At 43.3% G+C, this 11,735-nt stretch overlaps 1 pseudogene; it reads right to left on the reverse strand.

Moving 5' to 3' along the window:
* Positions 1-703: 703 nt before the first annotated feature.
* Positions 704-11,730, reverse strand: LOC108895545 (msx2-interacting protein-like; annotated as a pseudogene).
* Between the last annotated feature and the right edge of the window lie 5 nt (positions 11,731-11,735).

An 11,735-nucleotide genomic window follows, 5' to 3' on the forward strand; every position in this document is an offset into this window, starting at 1 on the left:
ATTTCTGCATTTTCTGTTGACACAAAAATACTAACTTTGCTCGAGAAAACACAGTCATATCAAGTAAGTAAGTTCACAGAACAAACCATTTTCATGGTGAACTGCAGATACAGTTCATCTCTGGTAGACTGATCCACTCTGCCAAACTGTGTCACAGCTGTGTAGTTCAGTCACATACTGACATCTTCTGACTACAGGATGGACTGCACCACTGACTCTCTGCAGCTGTTGCATACAGTATGTGTTATGTACAGCTCATTCAAGAGCACAACAAAGGGAGGTCGACACAGTAACAGTTTGAATAAAGAAATAGTTTATCAAGGCTAACTTTAAAAAAAAGAAGCAACCTAAGGTGTTATGTAAGCAATCAGTGGTGAGGTAAAGGTTTTGGGTGCTGGGTGCTGTGAATTGTATGTGCTAATATAAACTTTGTGAAACTGGAACCAAGGCTAACTCAATTGAAGCAAAACCAAGCAAAACCAGGAGGGATGTCTCAGGTATTTTCACCATTTTAATTGTCGTAACTCTCGGAAAGTGTTGCAGCACGTTTCAGAAGCATGAGATGTTTTCAGATAGTGAACAGAGACTGTAGCTGTCAGGCTGTAAACTGCAGGAAGTCTTTTTTGAACCCACCCTCAAGATCACAGACAAATCTTTCTCCATCAACATAACTTCAGACGCTAAAGGAAAAAAAACACAAAACCAGAGTGACTGACCATTTAATGATCTTCAGAAGTTAAACAACAATTTATTTTACAGTTTAAAATGTCCTCATGGAGGAACAGCAAAATACACTCAAAATGAAGATTGATCAAAAGACAGTTTCATATTAATCACCGTTTTAAGTTTGTTTTTTGTATTTTCTTCTCATTTGTTTATCAAAAATTATAAGTGCCTTCAACATAACCATGAGAGTATTCAGCTTGCAGTCATAGAAATATTTACACCACAAAACTGACAAGCATGGTTTTACTTTCAGCATCGGTTTCACGCGCCTCATCTCCTGTCTCTTTCAGACTGCTTTGTTTTGTTGCACAAAACAAAAATAACGACCCTGAAGAAAGACAATTATAAAGGGGAAAAAATACACAAGAGCACAGGTTAAGGACATTAGTATTTACAGCTTGGCTCAAGGAGACAGTTAAGGGAAGGGATGGAGACAGATGATCAACACATCCATTAGCGGCATGATGTCAAGTTCAAGTCACATTCTTTGCCTTTATGATTTTACTTTACCCTTTAAGATTTGAAAATAAAGCATGCTATAGCAAATCTGTCATGAAGTCACGGCTTAAATGACCTCAGGATGCAGTCCTTAATGTGTGAATGATTTCCAGACAGCAGGGGGCAGTAGAGGACCACATCACGGATAAGGAAAACAGGATTACAAACGCAAAGGCAACCCCTAAAATACAATACAATGGTTCCTTCAAAACGAGGATACAGTTCCAAAATGTAAAAGCACTGTAGTAACAGAGTTGGACTGATGAACAATACCCAAAAAAAGGAATCAAGTCTGCCCTCCGAGTGGCAAAATACAAAGTCACATATGAAAATAGGTTCTGATCAAATTTTGTTTTAGATACATTATGTGTTGAGCGTTAGCAAAAGACATTTTGGCACTGAATCAATTTAAAAAATATTTTTTGTGAATATCACTCCTGGATCCTGTACAGATCCTTAACACCGTTCCCCTTCATGCCCTTGCCCAAAGAAAAGAAAGAGAGAGAGAAAGAAAGAAAGGAAGAAAGAAAGAAAGACAGAGAGGAGGAAAGAAAACATTGAGATTTGATGATCTGTCTTGTAAAATAATTCACTTGGTCTCTCCACATTGCTTCAGTCTTTAAATATTTATAATATTTACAGTTTCACAATTGTCCACAATACCCTTAGGCTTAAAGAAGATGCAAACAAAAATAAACAAATTAAATATTCTTTATATAGTCCCCTGTTGAGGCATTGAGTGTAAACTGTACAACTCTAATCGTCCCCTCATGAGTTCCTGGGGTAGGGAACACTTCGGGATGGAGAGTTGAGTCCGGAAATGAAGTAGAAGTTGCCTGATGCAGAAGGAGCAAAAGCAGTATGACTGATCAGGCTGAAATGATTCTTGATCATTTTCCGGGCAATGATTTTTCTTTTATCTTGCGCAAGCATGGCTGATCATGAGAGTAATTCCATAACATGTATCATATTATACTCAAATCTGTACAAAGTTCACAATTTTTTCCTTGACATAGTGCAATGACTTCTCACATCATTTGTCTTTTAAAAAAAAAAAAAAAAAAAAAAAAAAACACAATCACTTTTATGAAGGTAAAAAATATCCCATAGGAAGGTCTCAATCCATAGCTTTATGAATACTATGAATTAGAAAAGGCTATGCACAACACCTCCAAAAATGGCAAAAATGAAATGAGTAATCAGAAATGATCATCAAAAATCCCAGTTTGACCCTTCATATCCTCTCCATAAAGGTATAGTTTTTGGAATTCAATGTCATTGAGTGACTTAAGGACTCGGTGAAGTAAAGGAGAAAAAGGTGAGTGCATGCTAAATTAGATTGTTAAAAAAGTTAAACTCATAAAAATATGAGGCAATTCCAGTTTACAAAACTGGACGAGTCCAAAAGGGCTGGTGTTGGCTTTGTTCAGGAAAAAAATGGAGGTAATTAAACAGAGGCAATGACAATCATGAGGTGAGGGGAAATGCTGGAGATGCTGTTGAGAAGGTCTGGTGCCAGGCGTGAAAGGTGGCTCTCCGAGAATTCACACGGTGGGAAAATCTGCACCACATAAGCTGGCTGTGAATCCAGAGATGAAAAATAATATGATGAGAGAGAGAACAAGCTCCTCATAGTACAGAATTTCATTATGAAACACAGGTTGAACTAAAAGAGGAAAAGTGTAAATGCAAACAGACCTGATTAGAGCCAGGGTTGGGCACATTGATGATTCCAGCTGCCTGTTTGGCTTGCAGGTAGGTGATGAAGCCACTTTTCAAGGCTTGTGTTTGACCAAGGACATCTTCTTGGTCTCGACCACAGGGTAGAGCCAGGAGCAAACAGTAGTCACTCTCCACCTGTGGTAAATAATAAGTCTTGATTATAAATGTAAACGTAAAACATACATCTAGATCAAAGATAAATGCATTATTTTACATTCTCAATCAAGTCTTCATATTAATTAGTCTCATTTAATATATTAACATTTAATTTTAAAACCTGCTGCTCAAGGGTAATAAAGAGCAAAACACTCACAGTCATTCTGCGTGCCACACTGTCCAACTGGGAAGCCTCAAGCCTCATTCTCTGGACGATACGGAGAAGAGAACCTCCCTCTGGGGGTGGCAGAGAACGCTGGGCGAGGATGGTGTTGCCAGAAACAAAGTGCAACTGGACAGCAGCCTGGTCATTCTTCAGTGCCAACAGACCTTGCCATACAATAGGATATTTCTGTACAAAGAAAACACAAACAGGTTGGAAACTTATTTTGCTCTCCGGTATTGTCTTGAAAATATATCCCATGCATGACGACAGTGCTGGTCCATCTGTCTTCCTACCGTCAAAAGCTGCACCATGTCAATGGAACGGTGTCCTGTATGTTCCAGCTTAGCATCAGGCCGTGGCTGCAGTGAACTTGATGTGGGTACTGCTGGCGGAGGTGCTGGCAGGAAGGCTGGGGGGCCTTTCTGCAGAGACAGATCTGGCTTGTGAGTAAGACTCATGGGGGACGTCATGGGAGACTGGTATGAGGGTGAGACTGTATCCCCTGGTATTCGGGAAATGTGTGAGAGGTCAGTAGAGGTAGCATGACGAAGATGGGAACTCTCAGGCTTGGAATCACTTCCTCCCCCATGTGACTGAGACATTTTACCCCTGTGACCCAGGTCAGGCTCCAAAGGGACCTGATTTAAAAATACACCAATAAATAAACCAAATTAACAGAGCTACACATATTTTGTATGAATAATATGAGTATGATCTATAACTTCAAAATGCAATTGTACATACTACAAAAATGTTAGAATATTTGCACAAAAGCACAGGTAATAAAAGCATATCAAATGACCTGTGAAGATGCAATGCCTTGGTTGGCCAGGCTGTGTCCCGATGAAGGATGTCCTGGAAACTGAGATGGGAAGCCCCGCATGTCCCGATATACTGGAAAGGAGCCCACACCTCCTGGATGCATCAGCTGAACCCCATGAGGGTGAGGGGACACCATGACAGGACTAGATGCATGGACTCCCCGGATTCTACTTTCATTGGAGGGTGGATGTATCAGCTTTCCTTCTAATGGTTTGAGGGATTCTTTTGCAGAAAGTTCAATGCCCTTCCCCACTATAGCACTCTTTGAAGGCCCAGAAATGTTGCTTGAAGACGTTGTCCCAGGATCTGAGGTGCGTGACTGTCTTGTTTCTACAGCGGCCTGCTCTCCCAGTTGCTGGTGCATGAGGATGCGCTGGTGCATGTCTCTGTACTGGTCCATGCGTATGCTTGGATGGAGCCCTCTGTGATCACTGTGAATCAACATTACGTCCGACTGAAGCTGGGGCACTGATGGTCTACTAAGGGCTTGGTTAAAGTGTCTGGGGTCTTCTTCAGTTACATTGCTGCTGCCACCACCTGAGACTGACCCCTGGGGACTTGAGTGAGACTGCAGTACCATATCTCGGATGACATTTGGCTGCGGTGTATTTGAGCGCTGCTGAGGCCCTGGGTGGGGAGAAGATAAGGAGTCACCTCGCCTTCCATAGTTCCCAGATATTGGTGGGGTGTTCATCCTGGCTTCGTGAGCCATTGACTGGGTGACACTGTGAGGCTGAATTATGACAGAGGACTGTTCTGAGTGTGGGTGATGCATACTAGAATGATATGTAGACATTGGTGGCATCCCATGACCTAGAACAACAGATGTTCCAATAGGGGAACCACTCGGAGGCCCCGCTTTCACAAAGGGTGAAGGGGAGTGAACAGCTGTTCGTGGAGACTGGGGTTCTTGCTTGAGGTGGAGAGCTGACCGATCAGTTGGGATGCCGGGGCTGGGGCTCATGCGGGTTCCAGATAACGATGGGTGGTGTGGACTCATGACTGGGCTGAGGTTAGACTGCTGAACAGTTTTGCCAATGTCCATCTTCTTTGATTCTGTCCCCAGTCCTCTCTTGCCATGCTGCTGCTGTATCACAGCTTGGTTGTACATCAAGACTTGAGGAGAACTAACTGGCTGATGGAACATCTTTACAACACCACCCTGGGATGATGTGTGATATGGAGCTTCAGATTTGTCACTCCCTAGACTCTCCTGCTTGGTACTGGAAATAACAGGTTGAGAATTATAGGACTGGCCAGTCAAGAGGACCCCTGTGTGTCCATAAGTTGTATGAGCTGGGGCTACTTTTGGGGTAGGTGACTGGGATGATGTTATGAGTGGCTCCTGCTTTATCTGAGATTTAGACACAGATTGCTGAAACTCTATATCACCAGCACTGGCTTGGGGGATCTGACTAATTTTGGCTCTCATCCTGTGAGAACCCTCAGTTTTTTGACCCGAATAACTCAGAACAACAACACCTTCTGATGTATTGACCCTTAGGCCCAAACCAGAGCCTGTACTGTAGGGAGTGGTCTCAACAACTGAGCGCCCTCTAGTCCCATCTTCTACTATATCTATGCTGTGGTAGCGATTATTCTCATTGGAGTTTGATCTAAATTTTTGCTTGGGAATAGATAAGCCAACACTTCTGTTGCTTAGGGAAATTCGTGGAGTTTCCTCTGTATCATAAGGCATTGGAATTCGACTTATTACTGAGGTAGCAGGAGAAATAATTGTATGTTGGGTCTTCTCTCCACAGTTCTGCTGGGATTCTGTCAGTGGAGAAGGTTTGTGGTGTATGGGCTGGATGGGGAAAGGTGGTCTCTCTTCAGGATGCAACTGTCTTGAACCCAGCATATCAGAGCGATTTTCAATCTCTGACATCCGTGAAGGATCTGACAGTGCAGATGTAACTATGGTGGTGGGTATGGAATTGCTGTTTGATGCAGACACATATTTGGGTTCCATTAGAATTTTTCTTAAGGTACTCGAACTAGGGTCAATATCTGAAGCCTTGGTGTCAGGGGGCATTGGGGGATTTGTCGAAGGGGTTCCAATTGCAGTTGATACAGAGGGAGTTACCACTGTGACGTGACATGAGGATGCAACATATATTCTGCTTTCTTCAGATCTTTGAGGCCAATCAGGCGAAAGAGGCATTTTGGCTGACCGCAGCAGGGGTACACTGAACTGGGATACAGTCTGAGGGCGAGCAGGAGCAGGGGTAAGAGTAGGAGTAGATTGCTCTGCTGCTTGGGGATGCTTTTTACAGCTGGAGATGTTGCCTGTGCCTGAATGAAAGGCAGATTCTTTGGGTACAGGCTGTTCAACCTCAGGCTGTTCTGCCTCTTTAGGCGTGTCTACAGTTATAGCACTTGTAACATCACGCCTACAAGTTGCAACAGCAGTGACCACAGAAGCTGCTGCAGTTACCCCTGCTGTAACAGTAACTGCTTTAGAATTGATGGTTTCTGGGTCCTCTGGGATTGACTCAGGTAACTTTACTGGAGAGGTTTCTGGTTGTGAAACGTCCTCAGCAGGATCCCCTTTCTTGTTAGCTGCACATTTACGACTTCTTGATTTCTTCGGGGTTTTTGCTCTAACTTTGCCTGTTTTCTTGGGTGTTTCAAGTAGAGGGGGATCTTCAGCTGCCTTAGCCTCTGTCATTGGCCCCTTTGGGCTGGGTGTTAAAGGACCATCATCCGAGTCTGCTGCAAGAATATTGTTGATCACCATGTGTGTTTCAGGTTCCATAATTTCATTGGAGGAGGGGGATATCAAAGATTCAGGGGTAGGAATAAGTGCAGTGTAAGTAGGAGGAGCTGTGAATCCATCTGCATCTGCACATGTTTCTTCAGCTGTAATTGAATCAATAGCAGCTGCAAGTTCAGTTTCACTTGCAGGATTAGCACGCTTTTCCTCCTCAACCTCAATTTGTGGCTCCACTATGACAGGAGGCAATATGGTAGGTTGTACTGAAGGTGGTTCCTTATATGGCCGAGGGGGTTGCTCAACTGTAAGTTTGGCAATATTTTCAACTGCCTGCTCTAGCTCCATCTGCCGTGCCAAAAGGGCAGCAGCTGGATCAGCAGGAACTTCAGGTTCTGATAGAGTGTCTTCCTTTTCCTGTACACCAAGCTCTTTTGATTCTTTTGGTAAGCCTATCACCTTTGTTTCCTCATTTTCTTGTGCTACTGTCTTGGTTTTTGTGATAGCAGAAGCTTCAAATGACTCAGGCTCATCATCCTCTGAACGAAGTAAACCTTTTACGTCATCAACACTTACACGAATCTCAAGATTTTTTAAGCTGTGCGATTTGTCTTCAGTGACCTGCTTGGTATTTCTTTTCAACCTTGGTGTTTTCATTTTAACACTCTTTTCAGGCTGTCTTCTCTCAGAGGAGCTGGTGTCTGTCTTTTCACCATCAGTAGGTTTCTTTCCACAAGAATCTTTTAAATCTTTTTCCTTTCCATGTACCAGTGGGCTTGCATTTTCTGTCCTTTCTGGTAACTTCATTAACAGGTCTGAATCAGCCTTAGGCTTAAGTTCTAACTCATCATGACTTGCCAGATCAGCTTGTTCAGCTAACACTGTAGGGCCACCAGACTGTTTGTCTATTCTACCTCCTTTCTTGTTAACTGCAGGAGATGAACTTAGGTGAGTTTGTACTTTCTGGGTGCGGGGTGAACGCCATCCCTCAGAGGCTTTCACAACCTCCACAGTACTTGGGGTCTCTTTGACCTCTGTGTCATCTTCAATCATTTTCTGCTGTTCCCCTTTCACTGGTGAGGCATCCTCACCTCGTTTGACACCTCTCTTAGGTGGACGTCCTCGCCTAGCATTGGTAGATGGAATTTGCACATCTTGCTGTATTGGTTCTTTATCAGCACCACGTTTGCGCGTGGAGCGTGATGACTCAACCACCTCTTTGCCAGCTTGGTCGTCTTCAAGTGGCTTGGCATAGACAGACCTTACATTCCTGCGACGTGTTCTCCCATGGATCAAACTTGACTCAATGGTTTGTTCAGAATCTGATGCATGAATTGGTGACTTGGATGTTGTTTTACACTCAAATGATGCTTTTGGTGCTTCTGCTCGAGGAGATGAGGCCCTTTTGAGTTTCTCTCTGTCAATCCGTTCACTCTTTCGTATTGCAGGTTTCTCAGTGGCAACATTTTGGGAAGGCTGTGAGGTACGCAATACTGATAATGGTTTTGACCTTTTACTCTTGGGCTGCCTGCGGTTTGGTAATGGTTTTATTTCAGCCTCTAGTTCTGGCATACATGCCTCACTATCTGTCTCAGTCTTCTGAGATTCCTCAATTGTTTCCTGATTTTCCATTTTAGGTTCTGTATCAATTTCAGATTTTTCTTCAATTTTTGGATAGTCTGTATAGGGAAATTCTGCTGTCTCTCTTTCAAACCCACCTAGGCAACCACCAGGAGTGGGAGGCTTGTCCTCCACAAAAGGAATGTGTTCCACTGTCAAACTATCACCACTTTTGATTTTGGGTTCATTTAACTCTACTTTTGTTTCCATTTCATTTTCCGGTTCGGAAAGCGCAAGTGGAGGGGTTATGGTTAGCTTAGGAGCAAGTGGTTTGAAGTTTTCCGTAGGAAGAGAATGAGGTGGAGATGACTCAAGAACTGGTTCAACTTTTTCTTCTTTGACAATTGACACAGGCTGGTCTGAGGATGGAGTTTCAACTTCTTTCTTTTCTGGTGACATTTCTTTAGGGGAAGGAACAGATGGCGACACGGACAAAGTTAGTGGGGGGCTGACTGATTTGTCACCAACCTTCAGTACTGGCTCAGATTCCTTATCAGACAGCACGTTATCACAATTCTGCACTTCATCTCTTTTGATCTCGGTCACTATCAAATCATTCTCTGTATCAGGTGGGGTATGGTCCTTGTCCTTTTGTTGTTGAAGCTCCAAAAAACGACTGTGGAAAAGCACTATGGGCTCTTGTGGGATATCACTTCCCCCAGATTCAGGCTGTGACTCAGTAACACCTGGTTTACCAAAGGGCCTACCAATTCCAGGCTCTAAATCTTGGTCTTTACGTTCAAGATGCTGCAAACGCCGGGAATCCTGTTCAAAGATTGAGCTATGCAGGAAGCGAGAGGCAAACAGTTCCTGGCGTTCTTGGTCCTGTGGCTTAAGCTCCTCCTTTTTATTGTGCAGCTTTTCCTCAGAGTCAGTACGAATCTTCTTCTTCTTCATATACCAAGAAGGAATAGGTCGAGGCGCTAGCTCTACCTTGTCCTTATCTGAGCAACTGTGGGAGGTTGGAAAGCGTGAGGGAAGAAAGGACCAATTATCTTCCCTGGAGGAATACAGCGTCTTGGCTCTTTCAAGGAGTGCTTTTGTATCAGGAGTTATAGTTTTATCTAACGCAAAAGAATAAAACTTATTCTTTTCCAAGGATCCTGAAAGTTTAAGGTCTGTCATCCTCTCGTCACGTTCCCTGAGGATATAAGACAAGGAACTATTGGGCTTGGGAGAGATGTGTTTATTTTCTACATCATCATCTGAATCAGACTGCACTTCACCAGGTTCTAAATCCTGGCCAAGGCGTTTGCAAATACTTTCACGTTTGCAATATCACTTGGGAAAGTCATTTCCATTCTTAGTGAATCAGACTTGATCCTTCTCTCCCAGCGTTGCATTAGCTCCTCATCACATCCAAGCAAGGTTGTCTTAAGTTTAGGGAGGTCCAGTGTCAGAAGACTGAAAATGTCTGGCTGTCAAGCTCAAACTGCTTTTTATTGACTCTGTGTGTGAAAATTTATCATCTGCCGGAGATGATTTTCTTTCTTTGTTAATAACTGCCACAGAAATCGGGGCAGCTTCATCTTCCTCATTGGCAGAAAAGTGACCAGTTGATATTGATGATGTCATACTTTGATAAATGACCTCATTCAACTTTTGTGAGGTTGCAAAATTACGCTCACTTTTTGCAGTGACTAGTTCAAAGTCAAAATTCTCCAGTTTCTTTCGTTTAGAGGAAGAAAACTCATCACTGGCCATATCCTGAATTGGTTTTCCAACATCATGTACGACATAATCCTTTTCAAAGTCCCGAGTTTCATTACTTGGTGGGTTTTCAAACTTGACTAACTTATCAGGATCGCAGAGCTTGGGTCGAAGCCATCGACTCTGTTCAATTTGTTTGTACCAATATTAGTCTGGTCAACGTGCACAAAGTGTTCATCTCCGTCATCGGAGTCTCTGCACTTTCCTCTCCCTTGTTCATTTTCTAAACAAAACCTGTTTCTGTTGTTCTTTTAATTCATCCAAATCTAGACTGCCATCATCTGACATCTTTGTGAGACTGGAACTGTTTTCACTTTTGAGCTCTCTAAATCCATTTTAAGGTAAGTAGGATCTAATTGATCTGTAGAATCTTCAGGCAGCTCCCCTAGCTGAGACTGCCGCTCCAGAGAAAGGCCTACAGAGTTTGCTTTCACAGTCTCTACCATCTTTAGGACTGTTTACTGAGACCGTCCGGACACATTTGTCCTTGTGGTGCTCCTTTTTATGCATCCCTTTTATCAAAAGGTTCTTATCCAAATCTGTCTCCTTAGCACTGTTCCAGAGTTTATGAAGTCCAGGTCTACCAAGGTCCTCCTCACTAGTTCTCTTTTGTCGATCAGTTTTCCCAGAGTCTTCAAAGCGCCTTTTCCTTGCAGCTAATCGATCAATATCCACAGAAATACTGCTGTCAAATCCCATTTCAGATTTTCCGTGTTTTTTGGATTTGACTTTAGCATCCTTGTCAATAATCTCCACTAAACTGTGCACATTTTTGTCTCTGGGCACCTTTCCATGCTTAGGGATATCACCTTTCAATGGTTCTGATCGGAACGGTGGACTCCTCTGGTCAGCTGAGGGTGATGCCAATCTAGGACTGTCACTCCCACCCCTCTGCATCTGTTTTTCTTGGACAGCATGACCAATCAATTTTCCTTCTTTTTCTTTAACACGGGTTAACTGCACAACACAAGGCAGAAGGTCTAAACGTCCTTTGCTTGAGTTTTCCTTTGGAATTTTACTGTTTTACTTCGAAGAACAGACTCAGGGCTAACATCTCTCTCAAGCTCAGGTTCCATTTCACATGGTTGGATAATAGGTGATGCAACTTTGAGCTTCTTAAGCCTCTGTTTTTCACTTTTGTCCTTGTCCCCTCGATCCTTACATCCAGCCCGCTTCTCTTTTTCAACCAGATTCCCTCTTTCAACTTCAAAAAGTCGATCCTTCTCAAGTTTGTCAGTTTTATTATACCTTTCAGAGCGTGCTTTTTCAAGTTTTTCAAATCTCGGTGGTGAGATTGAGCTGCAGCTACCACTTCTATCAGAAGATCGACAACAAATGCGGCGGTCTGAATCACTTGGTATCCTCTCAGAGAGTGAAGGGGATGCAGTGGGGCTAGCAGGACGACGAGTGGCAATGAGATGGGCTTTGGCTTCGCTCAATGTCCTCCTCCCATGATCACGTCCACGATCTGTTTCAAAGCGCTCCCTCTCTCTTTCACGTTCCCGTTGCAAATAACTATATTTGCGAATGTCCTGCTCATACGGGTCAGCTCTGTATTCCCGATACTCCGGGGATCTTCAAAGTATTGTGGATCGTAGTAAT

Source organism: Lates calcarifer, unplaced genomic scaffold, assembly GCF_001640805.2.
Source record: "Lates calcarifer isolate ASB-BC8 unplaced genomic scaffold, TLL_Latcal_v3 _unitig_4016_quiver_2348, whole genome shotgun sequence".
NCBI lineage: Eukaryota > Metazoa > Chordata > Actinopteri > Centropomidae > Lates > Lates calcarifer.